The sequence below is a fragment of the Oncorhynchus clarkii genome, chromosome 2 (genome assembly GCF_045791955.1).
Source record: "Oncorhynchus clarkii lewisi isolate Uvic-CL-2024 chromosome 2, UVic_Ocla_1.0, whole genome shotgun sequence".
Classification (NCBI taxonomy): Eukaryota; Metazoa; Chordata; class Actinopteri; order Salmoniformes; family Salmonidae; genus Oncorhynchus; species Oncorhynchus clarkii.
In genome coordinates, this window is record NC_092148.1 from 34,050,766 (window position 1) to 34,076,913 (window position 26,148).

Sequence of the window (26,148 nt, forward strand, 5' to 3'; positions counted from 1 at the left end):
CGATAAGATAACTAGTGTCTCCCTGTCCCCTCATGAAACGTGGCAATCAGCAAGTTGGTGTGAGGTCAATGCCAAAACAAAGACCAACTGTAGCTGATGTAGAGAATAACCATGTTATCTTAATAGACATGCATATTGCATATTTGAGTTGCAAATGATTGGTACCAATGGCACAGTGACACTCCTACTGTGACACATAGCATATGGGTGTAAAGCAGTCCTGTGGCTCCAAGGTCCTAGACAGTGAAGCACTATCCCAGAGACATGCTACTGTGAAGTGTCAACCTGGACTGAGTGCAAATGAGTTCTTCATAGAAACACAGTGCATCTGGTGGCAGTAGATAGCCCAGGTGTTAGAAACACAGACCAGTAGCTGGAAGGTTGCTGGTTTAAGTTCCTCTGTACCATCTCCTGCCGTTATGCCCTTGAGAAAGGAACTTAACCCCTACTTAGCTCCAGGGGCACTGCACTGCGGATGCCCTGTGCTCCATTCAACGTGCGTTGTGTGTTGTCTGGTGGGCAGTCGGGAGCAGAGTAGAATAATGCCAATTTCTGATGGACTAATAAAGTACAATTCTATTCTTCTGTTCTATTCCATTCAGCCAGTATGTCAAGGTTTCCTTGAAAATATGTACTTTGCTGTCACCTTCTTACTGTAACTTTAACATCTGGAAATGAGCATGGAAAATGTACTGTACAGATGTTGGATTTTAATTTGACCCCTTTCGTCACAGGAGTAAAATAATCCTGCAGCAGGAGGACTTGAATATCTGAATAAATATTTAGAATCACCGCCAGGGGGGCAGCTGGAAGCGGTGTTTGTATACCATGCAGTACCGTACCTACATTGCAGGCTACAGCGTGTTTTGCGTGAATACTTATGTATATTGTAATACATTGACATAATTGTAGGGGGAGATGTATTTTCATTAGGGAAATGTCCTTTTTTTAATAAATTGTTTTATTTTATGTTGAAGGCAAGCAATAGGCTGAATACATTTTTTTGGGTCACCTCAGCGCTTGTATGGTCTTGCAGTTTAATTTAAAAAAAATTATTTAACCTTTATTTAACTAGGCAAGTCAGTCAGTTACGGTTACAGCCACTGACCCCATTACACATATGCCAGTAAGCAAGGTTCGAATCCGGCTCACTGCCCTTTGACTCATGGATGAACGTCTATTTTTTATGCATTAATTCCGCGTGGTTACAAGGTTAAAACAGAAACAACTCAAAGGTTAACGGTTAAGGCATTAATTCCAAGTGCTTAAGGTTAGGCTATGGTGTGGGGAAGGCTTAAAACAAAGTAATACAAAAATGGTGTGCCTATGTATCATCACGAGCCTATTCATAATATTTTTAGTGCTTGTTATAGCATTGTGAACTGTCGTAGCGCAGTGGTCTAAGTCGCGCACTATGAGCCTCATGAGTGCTGGGCGATCTAGTGACCAGCCTGAGCATACATTAGGCCCACAAATTAATTGCATTTATTTAAATGTTTTCAAGAAGTGAAATTACAGGCCTTTGATCGACATCAAAGACCATAACTACACTGAACAAAAATATAAACGCAACATGCAACAATTCAAACGATTTTACTGAGTTACAGTTCATATAAGGAAATCAGTCAACCCGAAATAAATCCATTAGGCCCTAATCTATGGATTTCGCATCACTAGGCAGGGGCGGAGCCATGGGTGGGCCTGGATTAGCCAATCAGAATGAGTTTTTTTCCCACAAAAGGGCTTTATTGCAGGTAGAAATACTCAGTTTCATCAGCTGTCCCTCAGATGATCCCGCATGTGAAGAAGCCAGATGTGGAGGTCCTGGGCTGGTTACACGTGGTCTGCATTTCTTAGGCCGGTTGGATGTAATGCCAAATTCCCTAAAACGGCGTTGTGGTAGAGAAATTAACATTACATTCTCTGGAAATAGATCTGCTGGACATTCCTGCCAATTGCATGCTCCCTCAAAACTTGAGACATTTGTGGCATTGTGTTGTGTGACAAAAAAAATCACATTTTAGAGTCCCCTTTTATTGTCCCCAGCACAAGGTGCACCTGTGTAATGAGCATGCTGTATAATCAGATTCTTGTTATGCCACACCTGTCAGGTGGATGGATTATCCTGGCAAAGGAGAAATGCTCACTAACAGGGAAGTGAACTAATTTGTACACTAAATTAGAGAGAAATAAGACTTTTGTGCATATGGAAGAATTCTGGAAACTTTTATTTTAAACATGGGACCAACATTTAATGTGTTGCATTTCTATTTTTGTTAAGGGTATTTACATTGGTCAGTCCAAAATAAATGTTTTATTCTGTCACGGAAATAAATGTATTTCCTGTTACCAAGTAATTTACTTGCCTAGTTTTTCATGTGGACCAGTTTAATCCAAGGAGCTATTTCAGTATGTAGGTTTGGAAAGTTTTTTTTGCCTAGTCACAGACAGCTGTTGTGGAGTTGTGAGTGGAGGATAGATGCAAGAATGAATTATACAACGAGCAAAGTGATGATGCTGTTTGTATGTGGCTGCTATGAAAGTGAACTGCGTGTGCGGGTGATCAGTGGTGTATTAATTCCGACGATTTTGTAGAAAAAAAGTTTCTTAAAAGGAAGCAAACAGAACGAAGCGGCATAACACCTACCTGAATTTGTCCAATATAAACTCATGTTTGAAATAATGATTACGCCATAGATCAGCTAGATGCAGGCAAGAGTATACAAGCTGGTATTTTATTTTTTTTATTTTACCTTTATTTAACTAGGCAAGTCAGTTAAGAACAAATTCTTATTTTCAATGACGGCCTGGGAACAGCCGTCATTTTTAACTGCCTGTTCAGGGGCAGAACGACAGATTTGTACCTTGTCAGCTCGGGGGTTTGAACTCGCAACCTTCCGGTTACTAGTCCAACGCTCTAACCACTAGGCTACCCTGCCGCCCGTATTGAATGTGTCACTATTTGCCACCTTGATTTCTCCAATTTGTCTCTGAACCTGTGCCCCTACGTTATCAACTTTTATTCATAGGCTAGGTTGTAGCAATCTCATGATGGGTATAGGGAAAATTTGATTACTATGTAGTAGCCTAAATCTATCAGTGTTACATTGAGCTGGGTGAGTGGAATATGAATGACAGTCATCCAATATGCTTTAACAGAAATAAGGCCATGCTCATTTAAAAAAAAAAAATCCTCCCTAATCTGAAAACAGCAACAACCGCCACTGATGGGTTCCTACCAAACTATTGACCAATTATTGTCCCTTACATGAAGGCATGATGCTATGTAAAAGTATAATAGGCCTACGCTTCAAATTCTTGTGTGCATTTCAAAGCGAGTAAACATCTCATGGAACAACTACTTTGCTATTGAAAAAAGTCAATGATGTTGCGTTATGAAAGTACTGAGCACCTGCTGCAAATGCAGCCCATAATTCCCCCCAGTGGATAAGTGAATCGACCATGGAAGCTACAGTATTGATAACTCTGTAGTCTAGGCATTGCATTAAATAGAGATACACAAACGGAATATTAAAGTACAGTCCTGTATAGTTGTTGTGAGTGACAAAATATCCTTACTGTAGCCTATGTTGGTTCCGCTTGCTGCTTTAATTAAGGGCTGCTGTCAAATTGCCATGAATGCGGGTGTCCATACGACTTCGCTGCAATGGCTATGGCTGCAACCAAAACAAATAAACTTGCTCCCTGTCAGCGACCGTGCTTGCGTGTGTAATGTTTAAATAGCCACTCCTTTTCGGGAGGCAGGGTTTGAGAGACAAGCCGAATTGCAGAATCTGCAGTCCTCTACTATGTTCCCTCGACGCATTTGTGAATGTGAACGTCTCCTTCGCTCTCACTCACCATCCCCTCCCGCGTCTGTTGTTAGAGCTAAACGTCAACGATAAATTATTAACCCGATAGAGAATATTAGAAACATCTATCCCTTTCATCATTTAACGATGGAAGCAGAAGATCAGACTTCATTGCGTGGCGGCTCGACCCACTGACCCAACAACACGCTCGAGAGCAATTGACGGTACCTTCACGGGCTGGGTCTGCTGGAAGATTCTGATGCAGTGAATTTAACCCGGAGCACGTGCTTCGTTGATGATTAGTTATCCTGGTCCTGAGGAGAGCTAGAACCCAGCCGAGGTTAGAGAGATGCTCTTGAGTCATGTTTCTGAAATCAGAAGACTAACCTAAAATACTGATTAATCTAACAGAGTGATAGCCCATTTGTCAATTTGACAGGACACATGATGCCTTCGTCATCATTACCATCATCATCTTCCTCATCCTCAGTAGCATGGCTGTTATTATATGTTATAAAGTATTACATGCATATGACTATCCCACATAAAACTTACTTTTTACTTTTTATTTTCCTAATTCCAAAAACAGTTATTGTGGGGTAGGCTATGATTTAGAAGATTCCGGTGGAAACAATTCACAATGGAATGATTGATTTCTCTCTTATTTCTGTGCTCAGGTCCTCTGTCATGGAAACAGAGGAAAGTGAGAGTAGTCCACAGAAGAGATCATAGCTGCAAGAGCTGAGCCCACAAGCATCAACCACTAGGTCCCCCAAGCACATGTATCATAATAGCACCCGGCACCGCTGTGTAATGGAGAATAAATCTAGTGAACATCCCATCCTTTTAATGACGACGCTTGCCACATTTACATTTTACTGTATATAAAGTACAGTATTTAACTAGGAAAACCATACGCCCGCAATAGCATTTCACTGAATCCATGGCTGTATTCTCATAGAGAAATTGAGACACAGGGGAGGAGAAGTCTCATACTGCACTGCAGTGATGAATAGGTAGGCTCTATGGGTAATAGGAGTGCTTGACAAAGCCGGATGTCTTCGGCCAAGGAGTCATCCAGAGATGATGTCAAATGTATTGCTGACTAAATTATATTGCTATCAAGGTGTTGGAGCGCTCTGAATTATTCCTCCAGAAAGCACTCCTTTAAATACACAGCCCAACCAGATTATCCATCACTGTCACACACTGGCACAAACTTCACAAATCATTCTGTCTAAGGAACAGGACAAAATGTGCTAGGCTACACCTAGCCCAAGATGTACTGTTAAAGGTCCAATGCAGCCAATTTTATCTCAATATCAAATCATTTCTGGGTAACAATTATACATAATTGTTATTGGCAGAGAGGTTTGGAACTCTGTTTCTTATTGGTCTATTAACTAATTTACCGACTGGTGATGTCACCAAAACAGGCTGAAATTTCAGGCAGCCTTTTCAAACAGCTCTTCCACTTTTTTTATATATATATTTTACCTTATTTAACTAGGCAAGTCAGTTAAGAACAACATTTTAATTGATGGCCTAGGAACAGTGTGTTAACTGCCTGTTCAGGGGCAGAACGACAGATTTGTACCTTGTCAGCTCAGGGATTTGAACTTGCAACCTTCCGGTTGCTAGTCCACCGCTCTAACCACTAGGCTACCCTGTCGCCCCAAAAGGGCATTGTCATAATTTTCACAATTTCACAGTATTATTCCAACCTAATTTTGAGGAAATATCTATAAAACAAAGGAAATCACATTTTTGACTGCACTGGGCCTTTATGATTGTTCCGAAAATGTGGTCAGAGGCTTTGTATGGAGAGTGTAACGCAATTGCGGAGCCTCCGGAGGCATGCAGAGGCCCAAATGTAGCTCTGTAACGCAGCGCCGTTTATTACAATGCAGAGGGCTCCGTATAGCTCAGTACTGACATGATTGGTTGATGGTAGGTGGGGGCAGGAGGTCCTGTATAAACACAACGTGACCTCCTGACAACTTCCTTCACAACAGCTTTGCGCTGCTCCGCGAAGTTCTGGCTTCTGGAGACGCCTTATCACCACCGTAAATGGTGCACGGCCAATGCAGACGTCGGCTTGACCACGCAGCTCCTTTAAGGAGTCCAGGCTAGCCTACTCCTTTAACATCCAAATAACTTATATGTTTTGTTCAGAGGTAAACTGGCTCTGGCAGCCAAAACATCTAAATACTCCATCTAAACTTGAATCGATTCTCAATTGGTATTCGGTTCTAGAAACATAAAGCTCTCCTTTCATATCACATCAGAATAATTGTGCAAATACAAAATATACACTTAATGTACATTGTTTTAACACATTTGCAGCAGACAGTATTTCTCAGTTACAACACTTTTCTGGAGTCCTTCCGTTATACACAGGTGTTTGGAGAGCTATAGCTAATTAGAACAGGTGGTCATCTCTCTCTTCTGTAAACAAGCAGTAACATAGGAATATGGTGGGAATCATGTTAAAAGGATGTGTAATAATTGAACCTTTTGTTTTATGAAATGTATTTCTCGATCATAAGAAAATACAATTCCCAAGGTTTTCAAAACCTATCGCAAGCAAGGATTATTAACGTTTAGACAGAGCGTTGGGACTGTTGTAAACATTCCTATGCCTTCATTAATGCTTCAACTGAGAACCAAAGACGAAGCCCACTTTGGTGAACGAGAGCTAGGCTACACCCAACGAGAGTACACTTGATTTTCACTCACACTAACTCTCAGACACTGACAGGGTTGACTCTCTTTGTGTCTGATTATCATCATGTTGATTGACATTGTGTTTGACTCACTGCAATTGATATGATCCAAACTCACTCATAAACAGTGCACAGACATGACTCTGTCTTTCTAAAGACTTGTCACTGGGCCAACTAACCTCTGCTTGACAAGAGGACAACTCAATTATGTTACATTTTCATAGGCAGGATTTGAAACAGTACTTGGCCCAAATGTACAGTAATTTTGGTTTCCAGTATTGTAGCGACCCTGTGTTTATAACCGCTTGATCTACTCTTCCACATGAGCATGCTTTTGTGGCACAGTCTATGGCAACCTGGGCTATGGGCCAGAAGGTTGGGGGTTCAAATACCACTGTGGATAAGCATACTTCCTAGCCTGGCTGACGCAACCCATGTGAATCAAAGTGCAGGGAGAGCTGTGACCACGCTGGTCTGGAAAGGAGGCTGTTTATGCAGTATTTGTGATAGTAATGCTTGTACGAACTTGAACCCAGGCCCAGAGAAACACAGCAAGTAGGGGTAAATCCAGAACTTTTACTTAGAGTCTTAAAAGAAACAAGGCAACAGCACAAGAGCACACTAACAACACATAAGACCAAAGCAATAATACAGGCCAACTGAGGAACCTCAATACCAAGGCAACCAGGTTAACAGAGAAGGTAATTAAACACAGGTGAAACCAATAAGAAATAATTAGGGTAACCTTGAAACTAGAAAACAAGGTAAGAGTGCCCTCCAGCGGTAACCTAAGGAAACAACACTCAAATAAACAAAACCTGTGACAGTATTCGCTCAGAAATGATTTGATTGGTTCTCTCAACAACAACAACAATTATTGGTGGTTGAGACCTGTCGTTGTCTGGATTTGAAAATCCAACCGTTGTAATGGAATAGGTTGGTGCTCGGGGGCTGTGCGTATGGATGTTTGAGTGAGAAAGACACAGAGGAGAGCCAACCAGTAAAAGCACAGCCCCCTTCATTATTGACACATTGTGTCGACAACATCAAAGAGCCATTCCAAACTCAGAAGTCAGGAGCTCTTCGAGAGTCACGTATTAGCCAGACTACATGCTCCCTGCCTGCCTGTCAATACTGGTATCGGAAGTGATCGGCCCTTGCATCCACAAACGTGCGTGTGCTTGGCTGTTGAGCGTGTTCCTGTAAGACGTGGTTCTGTTAAGGCTAGTGCGAGGAAGCGTTCTTTGAAAAGAGGGATTTGTGCAGCCACCCTGTATTTATAAGTTCAGACACCCCACTTGTTTTCTTTAAAACGTAAAAGGTGCACGAGTCCAACTCAACTTCTTTAAGCCTGTTACATTTCAACAGAGATTTCCAACAAGCAAAATTTTAAAAAAAATGACCTATCATTGATCAGCCAAAGAGGTTCAGGCCCTCAAAGTTGTCATGTCCACTTCAGTGTAGTGATGGGAAGCTTGATACCGGAGCTGCGATGCTCAGATGCAGCTTTCAAAGAAGTACTGATCTGACACAATGCACCGATGAGCACTGTGAAGCTAGCGACATTAAGGTCAAATGATCATATTTCTAATAAAAAGTAAAAGTCCGCCTGAAATGTTTTTATTTGACTGTTACAGGATGTTTTTCTGATTACAAATCACCAAAATTAAAGTTTAAAGTTGCTTAAAGCACTTAATTTAAACTTTATTTTTTATTTTTAGATGGCCGTGGGGTGTTTTGGGATTTTGAGTTCCTCCTGTGTGCATTTTTTTTTTTTTTTTTTTTTAGTAATATAAAAAAAACTGCCTAATGATGAAAATCTTCCTATCAGTAGAGGATTACAATCCAACCCCTATAATGGTATCAACTTCTATAGTTCAAATGGTACAGTAACAAATATGTTCCCGAGACCTATAATATATATATATATATATATTTTAAACAGTTTTGCTTACAGATGACAGTAGCCCCCCCCCCAAAAAAAATACCCTAATGATGCAAATATTCATGATATGACACTGGATCCTATTAGGGTCTGGGAATTCCAAAACTTCCCTGTTTTTATTGATGATAACTTCTATAGTTTAAACTATACAGTAACAAATAAGCGTAGAGACCTGTAAAAAAGGCCTATATTGGGAATGTCAGTGGTGACAGTTTTTTGTAAACGATACTAACAGGAGATTGTATGCCAGTGATTTAGCTGATCTTATGTTCATACTGTACCACACAGCTGCAACTTTCGTTGTCTAGGTTCTCTGTTCCTGCCCTCAACTAAATAACAACCTATCAGGAGCATAGGATTACCATAAAGCTGATGGACATAAAATAGTTATTATAAGAACCGTAGTAGGGCTATACTTCATTCAAACATTTCATCTTAAATGTCAAAATATGTGCCATTTGAAATAACTTTATTATACTTTGATAGAAATTATAGATGAATTAACTCACAATTGACTTGATTTTGTTACACATTTCATATGCACAGTGCAGGGATATACCCCCAATCTGGATAAGAAACATGTGTTAACCATTCATACAACATGTAGGGTAAATTACCACAGTAGATTTTCTGTGGTAAATGAGGAAATACAGCCAAAAAGCACATGGAACTGGCTATTTCAAGCCACATTTCAAACATTTCTGAACGGTCAAATCTGACTTAGTTGCCCTTCTTAAATTGTTATTCGGCATTTCTTGTCTCTTGCTAACTACTCGGTTGACAGTTTGACAAGAACATGTGGTAGATAACTAGCTTGTTAATAGTTTACAAACAAATTTGTGAATGTGGTAGAAAGCTAAACATCTACCTAGCTAGCTAGTTGACTGCTGTGGCTAGCCAAAGACTTGTTTTGAAAGTTGGATCATCTTATTCTTTGAGGCTTTAAAGGTGTTCTTACCCTATGATTTTGAACATTCAAAGCAACTGGGAAACATCCATGGCAGGCATTGTTGTCATCTTAGCTTGCTACATAACTTCTGAGTGATAGGAAGCAAGAGCAACCACCACCAATCAGCCTACACCACCCGAACACATAGACCAGTCGTTACTATTACAACTAGTGTAGCCTTGCCAGCAAATGACTGCTGTCTGAACACACACAAATTCAATTTGGTAACTTGTAACTTGCTGATTGGACAGTCAGTAGTACAAAAAGGATTTGAAAAACAAAACTGATTTGAGTATTAAGGCCTGCACAAGGCTCCAGTGGTCAATTTGGTTGCAATTGACATCAGATGTGTGGGTGATTTTACAAGTATTTATGGTTGACACCCGCGCGTTAATCTAAGTAGCATAATAAAAAAAAATCCCATCAAAATCCATCAGTTTCAGCTAGAGATATCTGGGCATGGGCTTCATCTCAATCCCCCGCATCCGCCTATGTCAACCTTCTGCATCTGTGGTGTAATGTGGCCGAGCTACAGTGGTCTTTGTCAGACCATGAGGCATCCCGTCTTCTCACGAAAACGTCTGTAGTGGGCGAATGGTTTGGCCTACAAACATATATGGCAAGATGATACTATCATGAACCGTTTCACTCTACAACCCCCACAAGTGTCATGGGACTTGTCTGAAGGTAAACCATACAAATGAATGGAAGTATGGAGGTAGTTTTGTGCCAACAAAATAGGGGTTAAATATGTGTCCAAAAAAACACACATTTTCTGAGCTTTCCTATATCTCCTAGACATAGGATATTATTTATTTTTTTACTGTATTTTTCAAAATGTATGAATGTGTTACATCAAATAGCTAAATGATTCATGGTATGACCACCTTAAAACAATTCCATATGTTAGCTTTTTTTAACGGGAGGAGTATGTAATTGAGATTCTCCCTTGGTGTCCTGTGGAGTTGTCTTCCTTGTGCTTTAGTAGAGAGTAAAGATGGTGGTTAAGTGAAGATAGTTCCCTCAGGCCTTTTACCATTGAAAAAAATTGTCAGTTCTGGTCAATAGCAGCTGGGTCTGGTCTACTTAGTTCATTGACTTTCATTGAACCAGAAAAAAACTACAAAATACAGCAAGTGGGGTGTCTGGCTTCCTCTTCCATCTCTGGTCGAGAATGCCTTTGTTATTACAAATGGCCACCACAGCTGTTTCCTGAGCTGCAGCCAGGAATTGTGGGAGGTGGAGTCATTTAGGGTAAGCATGCCAGTGAGGCCAATAAGATAATGATAATGATCATAGGCATTCCTACAAATTTGTTCTGGACAAGAAAGGCCCTTGGCAAGCTTTATTCATGAAAGAAAAACAAAATCCTTATTTACAGGAGGATGTTTTTATTTGATAAGGATTCAGAGAACAATAACTTATGCGATAAGGATAGCACAGCAACAATGAATGGCTGATACAGATGTTTTCTGTAATAGAGGGGTTATGAAGAGGTGCAACCAGTCACACTGACATGAAACTCACCCAAAGATATTATTGTCGATGGCTGATGTTAATGATACTTATAGAGCCAGAGAGAGACAACCCCAGGGGGCTCTCAGAATTCTGGGAAAACACGTGTAATTAAAACAGAAAGTGAAAACATGTCACACCCTGGTCAAAGTATTTTGTGTTTATCTTTATTTATTTGGTCAGGCCAGGGTGTGGCATGGGTTTTTGTATGTGGTGTGTATTTATGGGGATTGTAGCTAGTGGGGTGTTCTAGCTAAGTCTATGGCTGTCTGAAGTGGTTCTCAATCAGAGGCAGGTGTTTATCGTTGTCTCTGATTGGGAACCATATTTAGGCAGCCATATTCTTTGAGTTTGTCGTGGGTGATTTGTTCCTGTCCTTAGTGTTAGTTTGCACCAGTTTAGGCTGTTTCGGTTTTCATTACGTTTATTATTTTGCACTGTTTGTATTTAGATTCGTGTTGCTATAGTCACAATAAACATGGATCGTAATCTACACGCCGCATTTTGGTCCGACTCTCCTTCTCATATAGAAAACCGTTACAGAATCACCCACCACAAAGGGACCAAGCAGCGTGTCAACAGGCAAGAACAGCCCAAAGTGGAGTACAGTATGGACTATACTTCTTGGGAGGAGATAGACAGGTGGGCGGTCGACCCAGGGAGAGTGCCGGAGCCCGCCTGGGATTCGATGGAGCAGTGCGCGGAAGGATATAGGAGAATGGAGTTTGCGAAGCAAGCAAGGCGGCGCGGACGGAGGCCCCATAGTCAGCCCCAAAAATTTCTTGGGGGGGGGCTCAGGGAGAGTGTGGCAGAGTCAGGAGCCAGACCTGAGCCAACTCTCCCTGTTTATCGTGAGGAGCCAAGGAGGAGACCAGAGCCGGTGTTGGAGGTGAGCGAAACAGAGACTGTGAAGGAGTTAATGGGGAAATTGGAGGAGAGAGAAATGAGGGAGTTGCTGTGTTGGTGTTTTAAACATGGAATTCGCCCGACGGAGCGTGTCGGGGATTTGATGGCACCTGGGTCAGCGCTCCATACTCGTCCTGAGGTGCGTGTTAGTCGGCTGGTGAAGATGGTGCCAGTCTCACGTACCAGGCCTCCTGTGCACCTCCCTAGCCTTGCACGTCCTGTGCCAGCACCGCTCTCAAGATCTCCAGTACGCCTTCACGGTCTAACCCATCCTGTGCCACCTCCACACCCCAGCCCTCCGGTAGCAGCTCCCCGCACCAGGCTTCCTGTGCGTGTCCTCGGCCCAGTACCACCAGTGCCAGCACCACGCATCAGGCCTACAGTGCGCCTCGCCTGTCCAGCGCTGTCGGAGCCCTCCTCCTCTCCAGCGCTGTCGGAGTCTCCCGCCTGTTTAGCGCTGTCAGAGCTTTCCGCCTCTACAGCGCTGCCGGAGTCTCCCGCCTGTTCAGAACTGCCAGTTAGCATAGAGCTGCCAGTTAGCATAGAGCTGCCAGTTAGCTTAGAGCTGCCAGTTAGCAAGGAGCTGCCAGTTAGCAAGGAGCTGCCAGTCTGCAAGGAGCTGCCAGTCTGCATGGAGCTGCCAGTCTGCATAGAGCTGCCAGTCTGCATGGAGCTGCCAGTCTGCAAGGAGCCGCCAGAGCTGCCTGTCTGCAGGATGCCGCCAAAGCTGCCAGTCTGCAAGGAGCCGCCAGAGCTGCCAGTCTGCAAGGAGCCGCCAGAGCTGCCAGTTAGCATGGAGCAGCCAGGGCCGCCAGTCAGCATGGAGCAGCCAGGGCCGCCAGTCAGCATGGAGCAGCCAGGGCCGCCAGTCAGCATGGAGCAGCCAGGGCCGCCAGTCAGCATGGAGCAGCCAGTCAGCATGGAGCAGCCAGTCAGCATGGAGCAGCCAGAGCAGCCAGTCAGCATGGAGCAGCCAGAGCAGCCAGTCAGCATGGAGCAGCCAGAGCTGCCAGTCAGCATGGAGCAGCCAGTCAGCATGGAGCAGCCAGAGCTGCCAGTCAGCATGGAGCAGCCAGTCAGCATGGAGCAGCCAGAGCTACCAGTCATCATGGAGCAGCCAGTCAGCATGGAGCAGCCAGAGCTGCCAGTCGACCAGACTCTTCCAGAGCTGCCAGTCGACCAGACTCTTCCAGAGCTGCCAGTCGACCAGACTCTTCCAGAGCTGCCAGTCGACCAGACTCTTCCAGAGCTGCCAGTCGACCAGACTCTTCCAGAGCTGCCAGTCGACCAGACTCTTCCAGAGCTGCCAGTCGACCAGACTCTTCCAGATCTGCCAGTCGACCAGACTCTTCCAGATCTGCCAGTCGACCAGACTCTTCCAGATCTGCCAGTCGGCCAGACTCTTCCAGATCTGCCAGTCGGCCAGACTCTTCCAGATCTGCCAGTCGGCCAGACTCTTCCAGATCTGCCAGTCGGCCAGACTCTTCCAGATCTGCCAGTCGGCCAGACTCTTCCAGATCTGCCAGTCGGCCAGACTCTTCCAGATCTGCCAGTCGGCCAGGATCTGCCGAAACCACCAGCCAGCCAGGTAGATTCATCAACCTGCCTGAGCTTCCTCTCACTCCTGAGCTTCCTCTCACTCCTGAGCTTCCCCTCAGTCCCGAGCTGCCTCAGTCCCGAGCTGCCCCTCAGTCCCGATCTGCTCCTCAGTCCAGTGGGGTTCTGGGTGAGGACTACTAGGCCATGGTCGGCGGCGAGGGTGGACTATCCAGGGACGCGAGGAGAAGGGACTAAGACATTGATTGAGTGGGGTCCACGTCCCGCGCCGGAGCCGCCACCATGGACAGACGCCCACCCGGACCCTCCCTATTGTTTTGAGGTGCGTTCGGGAGTCCGCACCTTAGGGGGGGGGTTCTGTCACACCCTGGTCAAAGTATTTTGTGTTTATCTTTATTTATTTGGTCAGGCCAGGGTGTGGCATGGGTTTTTGTATGTGGTGTGTATTTATGGGGATTGTAGCTAGTGGGGTGTTCTAGCTAAGTCTATGGCTGTCTGAAGTGGTTCTCAATCAGAGGCAGGTGTTTATCGTTGTCTCTGATTGGGAACCATATTTAGGCAGCCATATTCTTTGAGTTTGTCGTGGGTGATTTGTTCCTGTCCTTAGTGTTAGTTTGCACCAGTTTAGGCTGTTTCGGTTTTCATTACGTTTATTATTTTGCACTGTTTGTATTTAGATTCGTGTTGCTATAGTCACAATAAACATGGATCGTAATCTACACGCCGCATTTTGGTCCGACTCTCCTTCTCATATAGAAAACCGTTACAAAACAAGATTAGTTTGCTCGTTGAAAAGATGAGCCCTGCTGGCTTCCAGTGCTTGGCTTCCAGTGCTTGGCTTATGATGATGAAGATTTCCTTGTGACAAAAACCACAACATAAATTATCTTGCATTTTAAAGCCTAAATGAGTTGATTGCCTCTGATATACTGACCATGTTGTACAAAAAGACTGCAAAGAACTAGCTGACACCATCAACATGATCAGTTTTATGGCTGTGTTTCTGTGGGACTGACGTTTAACCTTATTTCTGCCCTAAGGAGGATCTCTAAATGAGGATGCATTGTTTTTCAAACTAAAATTTGTGCAGTGTGGATTGGTTGATATCGCTCCACAAGACCATTTCTGGTATTTTTTTGTATTTCTAAGATGACTGTAAGCTATTCGCCTGGGGCCTCAGTGGAACCCTATCACAAGTTACTGCAGTAAATATATTCTGCCCTTGTTATGAAGATGAGGTGTTCTGTTGATAACCTCAGTTTTCCGATTATCACTTCTCTGCCTTCTGCCCTGTTGATTTTGAGTGAAACTGAACGTTTAAGAGATCAAATAATATACTTCTCAGCCGATGATTCATCACTAAAGCTCCATGAAGCACAGCTATTTGATGGGCTCGTGGATACTGTATCTTAGGGCTATGGTCTCAATAGTAACAGATTGCATGTATGCCATCAGTCAGAGCAGATCTCAATGGAGACACTCTAGGCTAAAGTCACGGCAATCTGACTATATCCTCTGTCAGTAATTTCCACCAAACTTCTCTCTTTCTTTGGGTTCATCTAACATTCAGCTCACTCAATCCTCTCTTCAGTCTCTCTGAAGTCTTTGTTTGGATCCAAATCCTCACTATAAAACCCCTAGATGTGGCCATGCAGCCAAAGCATCAGAAGGGCTGAACAAAGCTGAGCTCTGTGAGCGGTTAGGCTGCCGCTGACCCTCTGCTTGTGTGGTGGTGCTGCTATTGTGACAGTTCATTCAGTAGCACAGAACACACCTGTGTAACGGATTGTCTGGAGCCTCACTTATCCAGCCCTCTCAACTCAGTGTGGGCTTCAGAGAAACAGCACTGACACTATAAGTATCTGTCCCTAAGACCAATCCAGAAATAGCCCACTTGTCAGGAGTCCAAGCAGGCCCACTTTCACAGGGAGCTGAGTCATCGTAAAGTGCTTGGCTTGTCCAGCAAGGCTGCCCCAAGAGCCAAGAGGAGTCTGTCCAGTCCAAAAGTCCCCAGACCTGACCTAAATCTCCTCTATACCACTCTGATATAGGTTGAGTATTAAATATTCACTGAACATCATATTATGTAATTACTTGGCTAATAACTTGACATGGGTGTTTGATCTCAAGTGTTTTTTCTTTCACATATACTGTAATATTTATAGTTGTCTCTCACACATTTCCATAGGATATTTACATTTCGTATATAACAGTATAAAATCATATTTTGAGGAGACCGTTTAGTGGTCAAGACAGGGGTGGTCATTTTCTTGGAGAGGGAAGGGTTAAGGCAGTGGGATACTCACAAAAGATGGAACCAGGGAGGAGATGATTGCAGACCCATGGACATTGTTATTATCAGACTTAGGACAGAAGAGGAAATACGTTACACAGAGCTGTTCCGCGGTCTCTCGTCTTTTTATTGTCTGATATTCCACCTGTATATCGAGTCATTTAGCATAACAAATATGCAAAATATGATTGGACAAAGAGCTGTGATACCCTTGTCGTGGTCGTATTTTAGTCACGAAGATGGAGCCAAAAAGTGCCCGCAATGGATGGTCATGGCCACAAGATAAAGTGGTAATGCGGCATTTCGCTCAAACATTCCCAAAGTCATCTCCAATTACAATTTACACATCAGCCAGAGCATTTTGAAATGAGAAAGTAGTGTTTTGGAATGGATAGTAAGACTGATATGGTAGGGTACATTAGCACATGGGCCCTGGAGGGCAGCAGAGTGCTTTATTTGGATTCTATTCACTGAGAGGAATGTTTAGTTGGAGACACCCATCCCACAATCACACACATACTGTATGCGTACACGCTTAGATAAAAAGGTGCTATCTGGAACCTTAAGGGTTCTTCGGCTGTCCCCATAGGATAACCGTTTGAACACACTTTTTTTGGTTGCAGGTAGATGGAACCCAAAAGGGTTCTACCTAGAACCCGAAAGGGTTATCCTATGGGGACAGCCAAAGAACCCTTTTGGAACCATTTTTACACACACACACACACACACACACACACACACACACACACACACACACACACACACACATCCTCCCTCTCTGTGTTGCAGACCCAGACACAGCATGCCAGTGCACTTCACACAGGGAGCCACAGGCAGCAGGGGCAATAGCAGCAACAGATGGGCACCAGCTGTTTGATTCAGAGCCTTAAGTACACAGCTACTGAATGACACACACACACACACACAAAACATCCTCCCTCTCTGTGTTGCAGACCCAGACACCGCGTGCCAGTGCACTTCACACAGGGAGCCACAGGCAGCAGGGGCAATAGCAGCAACAGATGGGCACCAGTGTCTTAAGTACACAGCTACTGAATGACACACACACACACACAAACACACACACACAAACACACGCATGCACACACACACGCATACATGCATACATGCACACTCATACACATGCATCCCCCCACACACACACGTTTGTGAGCATTGTCCAGGGGTCCTGGAGGGCCAAAGTTCCGGTTCTTTATACCTAGTTAATTGATTGGCCAGAGAGTCCACTTACCTGGTGTCTCAGGTCTGAATCAGTCCATGATTAGATGGAATGAATGAAAGCCAGATAAGAAATGTGTCTGCCCTCCAGGCCTGAAATTGAATACCCCTTCGCACAAAAGTAGGTGTTCCCATGTCACACTCACCATGTACTAGCTACTGCTATTGAGCTTATTGCTATCCAGGGGATAAACTGATTATGTACTACAGTACACTGACCAGAACAGGTCTCAGTTTGTAAATCGTACTTTTACTGTAAGTCACAGCTTAGGAAATTGATTTATAATGACGGGTATAACTCTGTCTGGTGAAGAACGGTCAGCAAATACATTTTCACAGGTTCCCTCTCTAACTAAGGGCCTACAGTACATTCCCCGATCACTCAAGCAACCCAGGTTTAGTGAGGGTGATGGATTCTCGAGGTGTTTTTCTTGACTTTCCCTCACCAACCCAGTACCTTCTGATCCAACCAAAGCAGTTGACTTATTCACTATGTGTCACCTGAACTGGGTTCTTAACTTATTTCTAAAACATGACCTTGTGAAAGCCAAAGCCCTCCTTTTCTGCGTACTGCTAATGCCCCAAATGTTGATGTTGTCCCCCTGAATGTCATTAGCACTGTGTCTCAGTTACACTGCTGTTCCCTCTTATTAGATTGACTTTGAACACAAGCTGTCTCGTTAAGTAGATATACGGCATTGCGTAAAGTATCTTTAGGGTGCAATTCATCCGTGCTTAAGGTTCTGCTGTGACCACTGTGTCCTTCATCCCTGTGGGCTCCTCCTTTGCAGTAAAACCTGACATTAAGGATGGCAGGACGTCATGGGTCTGACTGGCTGATGTCAACGTCACGGGTCCTACGGTTGCCTTGCGGTCGCAAGTGGTAAAGAGGACTGAGCACGAGCGGGAGGAAAAAGATCCAAATGGAAACGGTATTGTGAGCGTTGGTCGTCCTGTGATTTCACCCTTCAGCCACTGATGTGGTGGGCCCAGTGTGGGTTTAGAGGGCATTCTTCTGGAGCAGGAGTTTCATTGGTCCTTGCTTCCATGTGGTCACACAGGATGCCTTATTGACCACGGTGTATTTGATCTGTCACATCTCACCATGTTACAGGTCAACCCTACTCACTGGCACATGCACAACATGAAAAGGAATGTGCAGAGCTAAATCAGAAAAATACGAAAGCTTGAAATTAAATCTGGGAAATGTAGTCGCTGTAAAAAAAGAAGAAAAAAGACCACAAGTGTATAACAATAAAGAATGCCTTTAGTTGTGTATTCTTAAACCTGGTTGTAAATCCCATAAACAGGCATGAGGCCTGTACTACGTTTAATATCTAAATTTAGAGGCATCTAATCTGGAGAATCGTTCTCATCATACGCTGACTTTGATGTGACCTCAGACAAAGGTTATGGACCAAACAATAGTAACAGTTTATTCCTGTGGTAGATGTAAAATACTGTTTAACAATACAGCTGCACACACAGTGCATGCAGAAAGTATTCAGACCTCTTGACGTTTTCCACGTTGTTACATTACAGCCTTATTCTAAAATGGATCAAATGACTTGTTTCCTCATCAACCTACACACAATACCCCATAATGGCAAAACAAAAACAGTTTTTTTAGAAATGTTTGCAAATAGTATAAAAAAATAAAATCAGAAATACCTTATTTACATAAGTATTCAGACGCTTTGCTATGGAGACTAGAAATTGAGCTCAGGTGCATCCTGTTCCCATTGATCATCCTCGAGATGTTCCTACAACTTGATTGGAGTCCACTTGTGGTCAATTCTATTGATTGGACATGATTTGGAAAGGCACACACCTGCCTATATAACGTCCCACAGTTGACAGTGCATGTAAGAGCAAAAACCAAGCCATGAGGTCGAAGGAATTGTCCGTAGAGCGCCGACACAGGATTGTGTCGAGGCACAGATCTGGGGAAGGGTAACAAAAAATTGTCTGCAGCATTGCAGGTCTCCATGAACACAGTGGCCTTCATTATTCTTAAATGGAAGAAGTTTGTACCAACATATTTCTGCAGCATTGAAGGTCCCTGTTTTCTGTGCTGTTTGTTCTTACAAGACCAAGGTAATGTTGATTAGAAAGTCTTTACTTAAGCATCACTCGGTAGCATGCATACAGCTCCATTCAGTGCATAGTAAGTAATGCCTAACTTGGCTCGCTAGTCCCAAGGAACACAATGACCTCCATCAATCTTAAATGGAAGACGTTTGGAACCACCAAGACTATTCCTAAAGCTTGCCGCCCAGCCAAACTGAGCAATCAGGGGAGAAGGGCCTTGGTCAGGGAGGTGACCAAGAACCCGGTGGTCATTCTGGCAGAGCTCCAGAGTTGATCTGTGGAAATGGGAGAACTTTCCAGAAGGACAACCATCTATGCAGAACTCCACCAATCAGACAGAAACCACTCCTCAGTAAAAGGCACATGACAGCCCACTTGGAGTTTGCCAAAAGGCACCTAAAGACTCTCAGACCAAGAGAAACAAGAATCTTGTTGGGATGTTTTAATCGGCAGGGACTGGGAGACTAGCCAGGATCAAGAGAAAGATAAAAGGATGAAAGTAGAGAGGGAACCTTGATGAAAACCTGCTCCAGAGTGCTCAGGACCTAAGACTTGGGCAAAGGTTCACTGTCCAACAGGACAACAACCCTAAGCACACAGCCAAGACAACGCAGGATTGGCTTCGGGACAAGTCTCTGAATGTCCTTGTGTGGCCCAGCCAGAGCCCGGACTTGAACCCGATCGAAAATCTCTGGGGAGACCTGAAAATAGCTGTGCAGCGAAGCTCCCCATCCAGTCTGACAGAGCTTGAGAGGATCTGCAGAGAAGATTGGGAGAAACTCCCCAAATACAGGTGTACAAAGCTTGTACCGTCACACCCAAGAAGACTCGAGGCTGTAATCACTGACAAAGCTGCTTCAACAAAGTACTGAGTAAAGGGTTTGAATACTTATGTAAATGTCATATTTAAATTAGCAACAATTTCTAAATACCTGTTTTTGCTTTGTGTGTAGATTGATGAGGGAAAAAAACTATTTAGATTAATGCTGTAACGTAACAAATTGTGGAAAAAGTAAAGGGGTCTCAATACTTTCTGAATGCACTGTAAATTCCCATTTGTAGAGCATGAGGTTACCTACTACAATACGTCCACAAGATGGGGTCACTGGTATGAGCATGTATGAGCATGAACCATAATGCAGGACTCTTGTGGCAGCCAGAAACAGAAAACAATATGACCCCATTATGTGGCGATGGTTCAGTGACCGCAAGTGTTGATATGGCACATATTGTTTCAATTTCTCCGAATTGTTGTTCGAGGCCATGCGATAGGAAACTCAAAACATGTTCTACCCAAGTTTGATCTTGTGGGCTCTTGTGAAACTGGAATTGAACGGTGATTAAGTTTGATGAACTACAGGCTGTACATGTGAAATGTTGAGTGCCAAAGAACATTTGATGTTTTCTCACTTGATATTACTGGTGATTACAACATATTTATTTGACATACTGAATAGTTTTGATTCCATTTCTTAAAGGCATTTCAACCAACCCCCCAAAAAACACCACATATTTGGATATACAGTATACTGAGCATACCTAACATTAGAAACACCTTCCTAATATTGAGTTGCACAGGGATGCTGGCCCATATTGACTCCAATGCTGACAGTTGTGTCAAGTTGGCTGGATGTCCTTTGGGTTGTGAACCATTCTTGATACACACACGGGGAAAAAAACAGTAGCGTTGCAGTTCTTGCAGTTCTCATCCCCATTCACCCTCTGAATGACACACATACACAATACATGTCTCAATTGTCTCTTTAAAAAATCCTTCCTTAACCATAGCTTTCACCTGGATTCACTTGGTCAGTCTATGTCATGGAAAGAGCAGGTGTTCTTAACGTTTTGTATACTTAGTGTATATATTTATTTGTTGAAAGTATAGATGTTTTCAGTACTATGTGTATGGCGCAACGTCCACTGTGGGCCAAGGTGTATGCAGTCACATTACACAATGTTCTGTTCTCTTGCTGACAAATTCATGGCCATTTAGTAACTCTAACTTCCCAGTCTCCGTGTTGATGTGTGTTGCAGTGGGAGATTGCGTTCTGGTGAGTGTTAGAGGGATATGGCTGTGATTAAAGCAGGCACTAAAGCAAAGGTGGTAATTGAGACCATAAACACTCACTTTCCATTTACCCCTCTAATGAAGCGTTCATGTTTATTTTGAGCGCACAAATTCATCCAAAAATACTGCCGCCACTTAACTCTTCAGGACGTTTTTACCACCCAATAAGATTTGATCAGCGGAACTCGTAACACCTCTCACCTTACCGTTCCTGAACATTTGCACATACCAGGATGTAAATACACACACAATTCCCCCGTGCATGCAGGCAAACACATGCATGCATTCAAAGGGTCAGCCTCAACCATACACACACAGAGAGAGAGAGAGAGAGAGAGAGAGAGAGAGAGAGAGAGAGAGAGAGAGAGAGAGAGAGAGAGAGAGAGAGAGAGAGAGAGAGAGAGAGAGAGAGAGAGAGAGAGAGAGAGAGAGAGAGAGAGAGAGAGAGAGAGAGAGAGAGAGAGAGAGAGAGAGAGAGAGAGAGAGAGAGAGAGAGAATCAGACGAAGAAACACTTGGACCTAGAACAGAACATCTGCTGGCTGGGACTGCTCCTTAGTTTTTCACATCGGAAATTGAGACCATAAAACAGAGGTCTTTACAGCAGTGAGGATGAGATACAGTAGCACTGTGGCTCAGAAGGCACGAGGGGTCAAACCCCAGCCATAACTCCTCGGCACAACACTTATTTTCACCCTTTTTCTCTCCTAACATCCAGAACGACTCTCCGTTTTCTCCCTCACTCTCTAGTTCTTCTCTCTCTCTTTTTCCTGTTGGAGGAGGATGGTATCGTAGCTAACAGACGATGGAGCTGTCAAGCGTGGCAGTGCAGAGTTAGTTTACTGCAGATGTGGGGCCTGGCTGGCCTTCCTGACACCCAGTGTGTAGCTGACACACAGCCACTGGGGGAGATATAGGGCCTCTGGACAGCACAGGAACTGGAAGCTCATAATCATAAATATTAGGAGGATATTTACTTTGTTGCTTTTCTCATCAGTGCAGAATTGTTTTCCATCAAGACAGAAAAGTAAAAGTCATAGCTTGTTCTATTGAGGCGTTCAACTGAAAGCTGTTGGATGGAGCCATAGTTACTGTCACTTTGTGTGATATTTACTTTAATAACGGACGTGTATTCCCCTGGAAGAAGGAAGACATCCAAGATGTCAGAGAGGCTGAGTTAGGGACTTAGCTTGTCAAGTAGAGTTTATGTTCACTGTTTTGACAGAAGCTTTATTATAACTGGAAGTCTTTAACTAAATATCACCTTTTCCTCCTGGCTGCTTAGATTGAAATCTATAAAACATATTTTATTTCCCCTTCACCTCCGCATATATCTATTAGGCCATCTGCGTTTAAAGTCCAACCCGAAAAAGTCAACCATGACTTTTCAATTTGAACGTGTTCACCCACGACTGCGTGGCCACGCACGCCTCCAACTCAATCATCAAGTTTGCGGACGACACAACAGTGGTAGGCTTGATTACCAACAACGACGAGACGGCCTACAGGGAGGAGGTGAGGGCCCTCGGAGTGTGGTGTCAGGAAAATAACCTCACACTCAACGTCAACAAAACTAAGGAGATGATTGTGGACTTTAGGAAACAGCAGAGGGAACACCCCCCTATCCACATCGATGGAACAGTAGTGGAGAGGGTAGCAAGTTTTAAGTTCCTCGGCATACACATCACAGACACACTGAATTGGTCCACTCACACAGACAGCATTGTGAAGAAGGCGCAGCAGCGCCTCTTCAACCTCAGGAGGCTGAAGAAATTCGGCTTGTCACCAAAAGCACTCACAAACTTCTACAGATGCACAATCGAGAGCATCCTGGCGGGCTGTATCACCGCCTGGTACGGTAACTGCTCCGCCCTCAACCGTAAGGCTCTCCAGAGGGTAGTGAGGTCTGCACAACGCATCACCGGGGGCAAACTACCTGCCCTCCAGGACACCTACACCACCCGATGTCACAGGAAGGCCATAAAGATCATCAATGACATCAACCACCCGAGCCACTGCCTGTTCACCCCGCTATCATCCAGAAGGCGAGGTCAGTACAGGTGCATCAAAGCTGGGACCGAGAGACTGAAAAACTGCTTCTATCTCAAGGCCATCAGACTGTTAAACAGCCACCACTAACACTGAGTGGCTGCTGCCAACACACTGACACTGACTCAACTCCAGCCACTTTAATAATGGGAATTGATGGGAAATGATGTAAATATATCACTAGCCACTTTAAACAATGCTACCTTATATAATGTTACTTACCCTACATTATTCATCTCATATGCATACGTATATACTGTACTCTATATCATCGACTGTATCCTTATGTAATACATGTATCACTAGCCACTTTAACTATGCCACTTTGTTTACCTACTCATCTCATATGTATATACTGTACTCGATACCATCTACTGTATCTTGCCTATGCTGCTCTGTACCATCACTCATTCATATATCCTTATGTACATATTCTTTATCCCCTTACACTGTGTACAAGACAGTAGTTTTGGAATTGTTAGTTAGATTACTTGTTATTACTGCATTGTCGGAACTAGAAGCACAAGCATTTCGCTACACTCGCATTAACATCTGCTAACCATGTGTATGTGACAAATAACATTTGATTTGATTTGATTTGATTTGATTCATTTTGGACTTTAACCCGGGGAGCCCAGAATCTAGGCATGTTAATTCACGGTAATCCTTTGAAGCTTCGAACCTGGAGGAAGCTCACTAAGTGTTCCCCTCGCTGTTCCAACTCTAAATGCTATGTGGCGTGGTGGACATTGGGAATGAAACGAATAACACAGGTTGTCAGGTAAGGAAGGAGCTGGGCGGCTATGAGGCCACAGCAATTAGGAAAACTCTGTCCTGCAATTATGCACGACTTCAATAAAATACCTCCAGCACCGCTTTTAAAAGCATTAGTCCAAGGCAAATTAAAAAGTAGAGGGCAATTAAAAGAAATCACTGTATAAATGTTAGCATGTGGACGTTTTTTTAGCTTCTCTTTAGTTAAAAACAAAGAATGCCCTGGAGGCAGGGTTGCGTAGCTGCTGAATATTACTACGTACATGTGTATTAAATAAGGCCCCATTATAATCAAAACACCTTAGTTCATATATTTGTGTTGATTTTTTAGTAGTTCACTGAATAACTTCAAGGAAAACAGCTTCAGTAGCAATCATAAGTACAAGGTAATGTATATTCTACAGTACATAAAGGGTGTATATTTTGTGATCCTTATTCTTATCTGGGGACAGATGATGCTTCCACGTGAGTGCGCCTTGTTCTTGTGCTCAGTTTTCACAGTTTAGATAGACCTTTTCCTAATCAAACATTGAGTTTTCAGAATATCATGCAACAATTGGCAATAACATACTCTGGAGAAAATAAAACAATCCTATGTAGGAAATTGATCCCCACATGAAAAGCTCTTACACACGCTCATATCCAAAACGACTTTCAATCAGTAAATTCAATTTAAGTCTAGAAGTAGGGCCTTATTAAATCCAAACAGATGGCCGGATATACACTACATGGCCAAAAGTATGTGGACACCTGCTCGTCGAACATCTCGTTCCAAAATCACGGGCATGACAGGTTCTCAATCGCTTTGGCTCATTTTTTTGAAACAGTCTTAACATTCTCTAAACTGTAACTGCAATTGTCACAACTGTTTTATGGGACATCACAACTCTATTGTATTTCTGAAAAATGTAGTAACTCACCCAAGACATTTAATTCATGCTTCAAAACCTAGTTATTCTGTCAGTAAATTGGCCAATGCCACCAAAATTAAACGTTTTTTTGTCATCGTGTGAGCAGTACTGGTCAAAATGTTTCTATGTTTTTTCACCATGGCAGTCAACCCTGGAAATGTTTGTGATGTACAAATGTCAGTTTTGGTCTACTTTTTTGTTGACACTGACTGTTTCCAGTACTATACAAAAAGGGCAGTTTGGTCTAACTGAATGCTATTGTGTATCACACTGAGCTTTTTAGATACCGATTTCAACAGTAGGTAAACGATTACTGTGAAAAGTCAATACTGTACAATACTGTAGTACACAGAAAAAGGATATGAACATTTGTATGTATACAGTACATTTATTTTGTAGCAATGTGCTACATGTAAACATAAAATGCACATTGCAAGATCATTTTTACATATTTCTTACATGTAAAGTCATACAGTGGGGAGAACAAGTATTTGATACACTGCCGATTTTGCAGGTTTTCCTATATACAAAGAGGTCTGTAATTTTTATCATAGGTACACTTCAAGTGTGAGAGACGGAATCTAAAACAAAAATCCAGAAAATCACATTGTCTGATTTTTAAGTAATTCATTTTCATTTTATTGCATGACATAAGTATTTGATCACCTACCAACCAGTATGAATTCCGGCTCTCACAGACCTGTTAGTTTTTCTTTAAGAAGCCCTCCTGTTCTCCACTCATTACCTGTATTAACTGCACCTGTTTGAACTCGTTACCTGTATAAAAGAACATATCCACACACTCAATCAAACAGACTCCAACCTCTCCACAATGGCCAGCCAAGAACTACACGGCAGGACCTGGTCAATGACCTGAAGAGAGCTGGGACCACAGTCTCAAAGAAAACCATTAGTAACACACTACGCCGTCATGGATTAAAATCCTGCAGAGCACGCAAGGTCCCCCTGCTCAAGCCAGCGCATGTCCAGGTCCGTCTGAAGTTTGCCAATGACCATCTGGATGATCCAGAGGAGGAATGGGAGAAGGTCATGTGGTCTGATGAGACAAAAATAGAGCTTTTTGGTCTAAACTCCACTCGCCGTGTTTGGAGGAAGAAAAAGGATGAGTACAACCCCAAGAACACCATCCCACCCGTGAAGCACGGAGGTGGAAACATCATTCTTTGGGGATGCTTTTCTGCAAAGGGGACAGGACGACTGCACCGTATTGAGGGGAGGATGGATGGGGCCATGTATTGCGAGATCTTGGCCAACAACCTCCTTCCCTCAGTAAGAGCATTGCAGATGGGT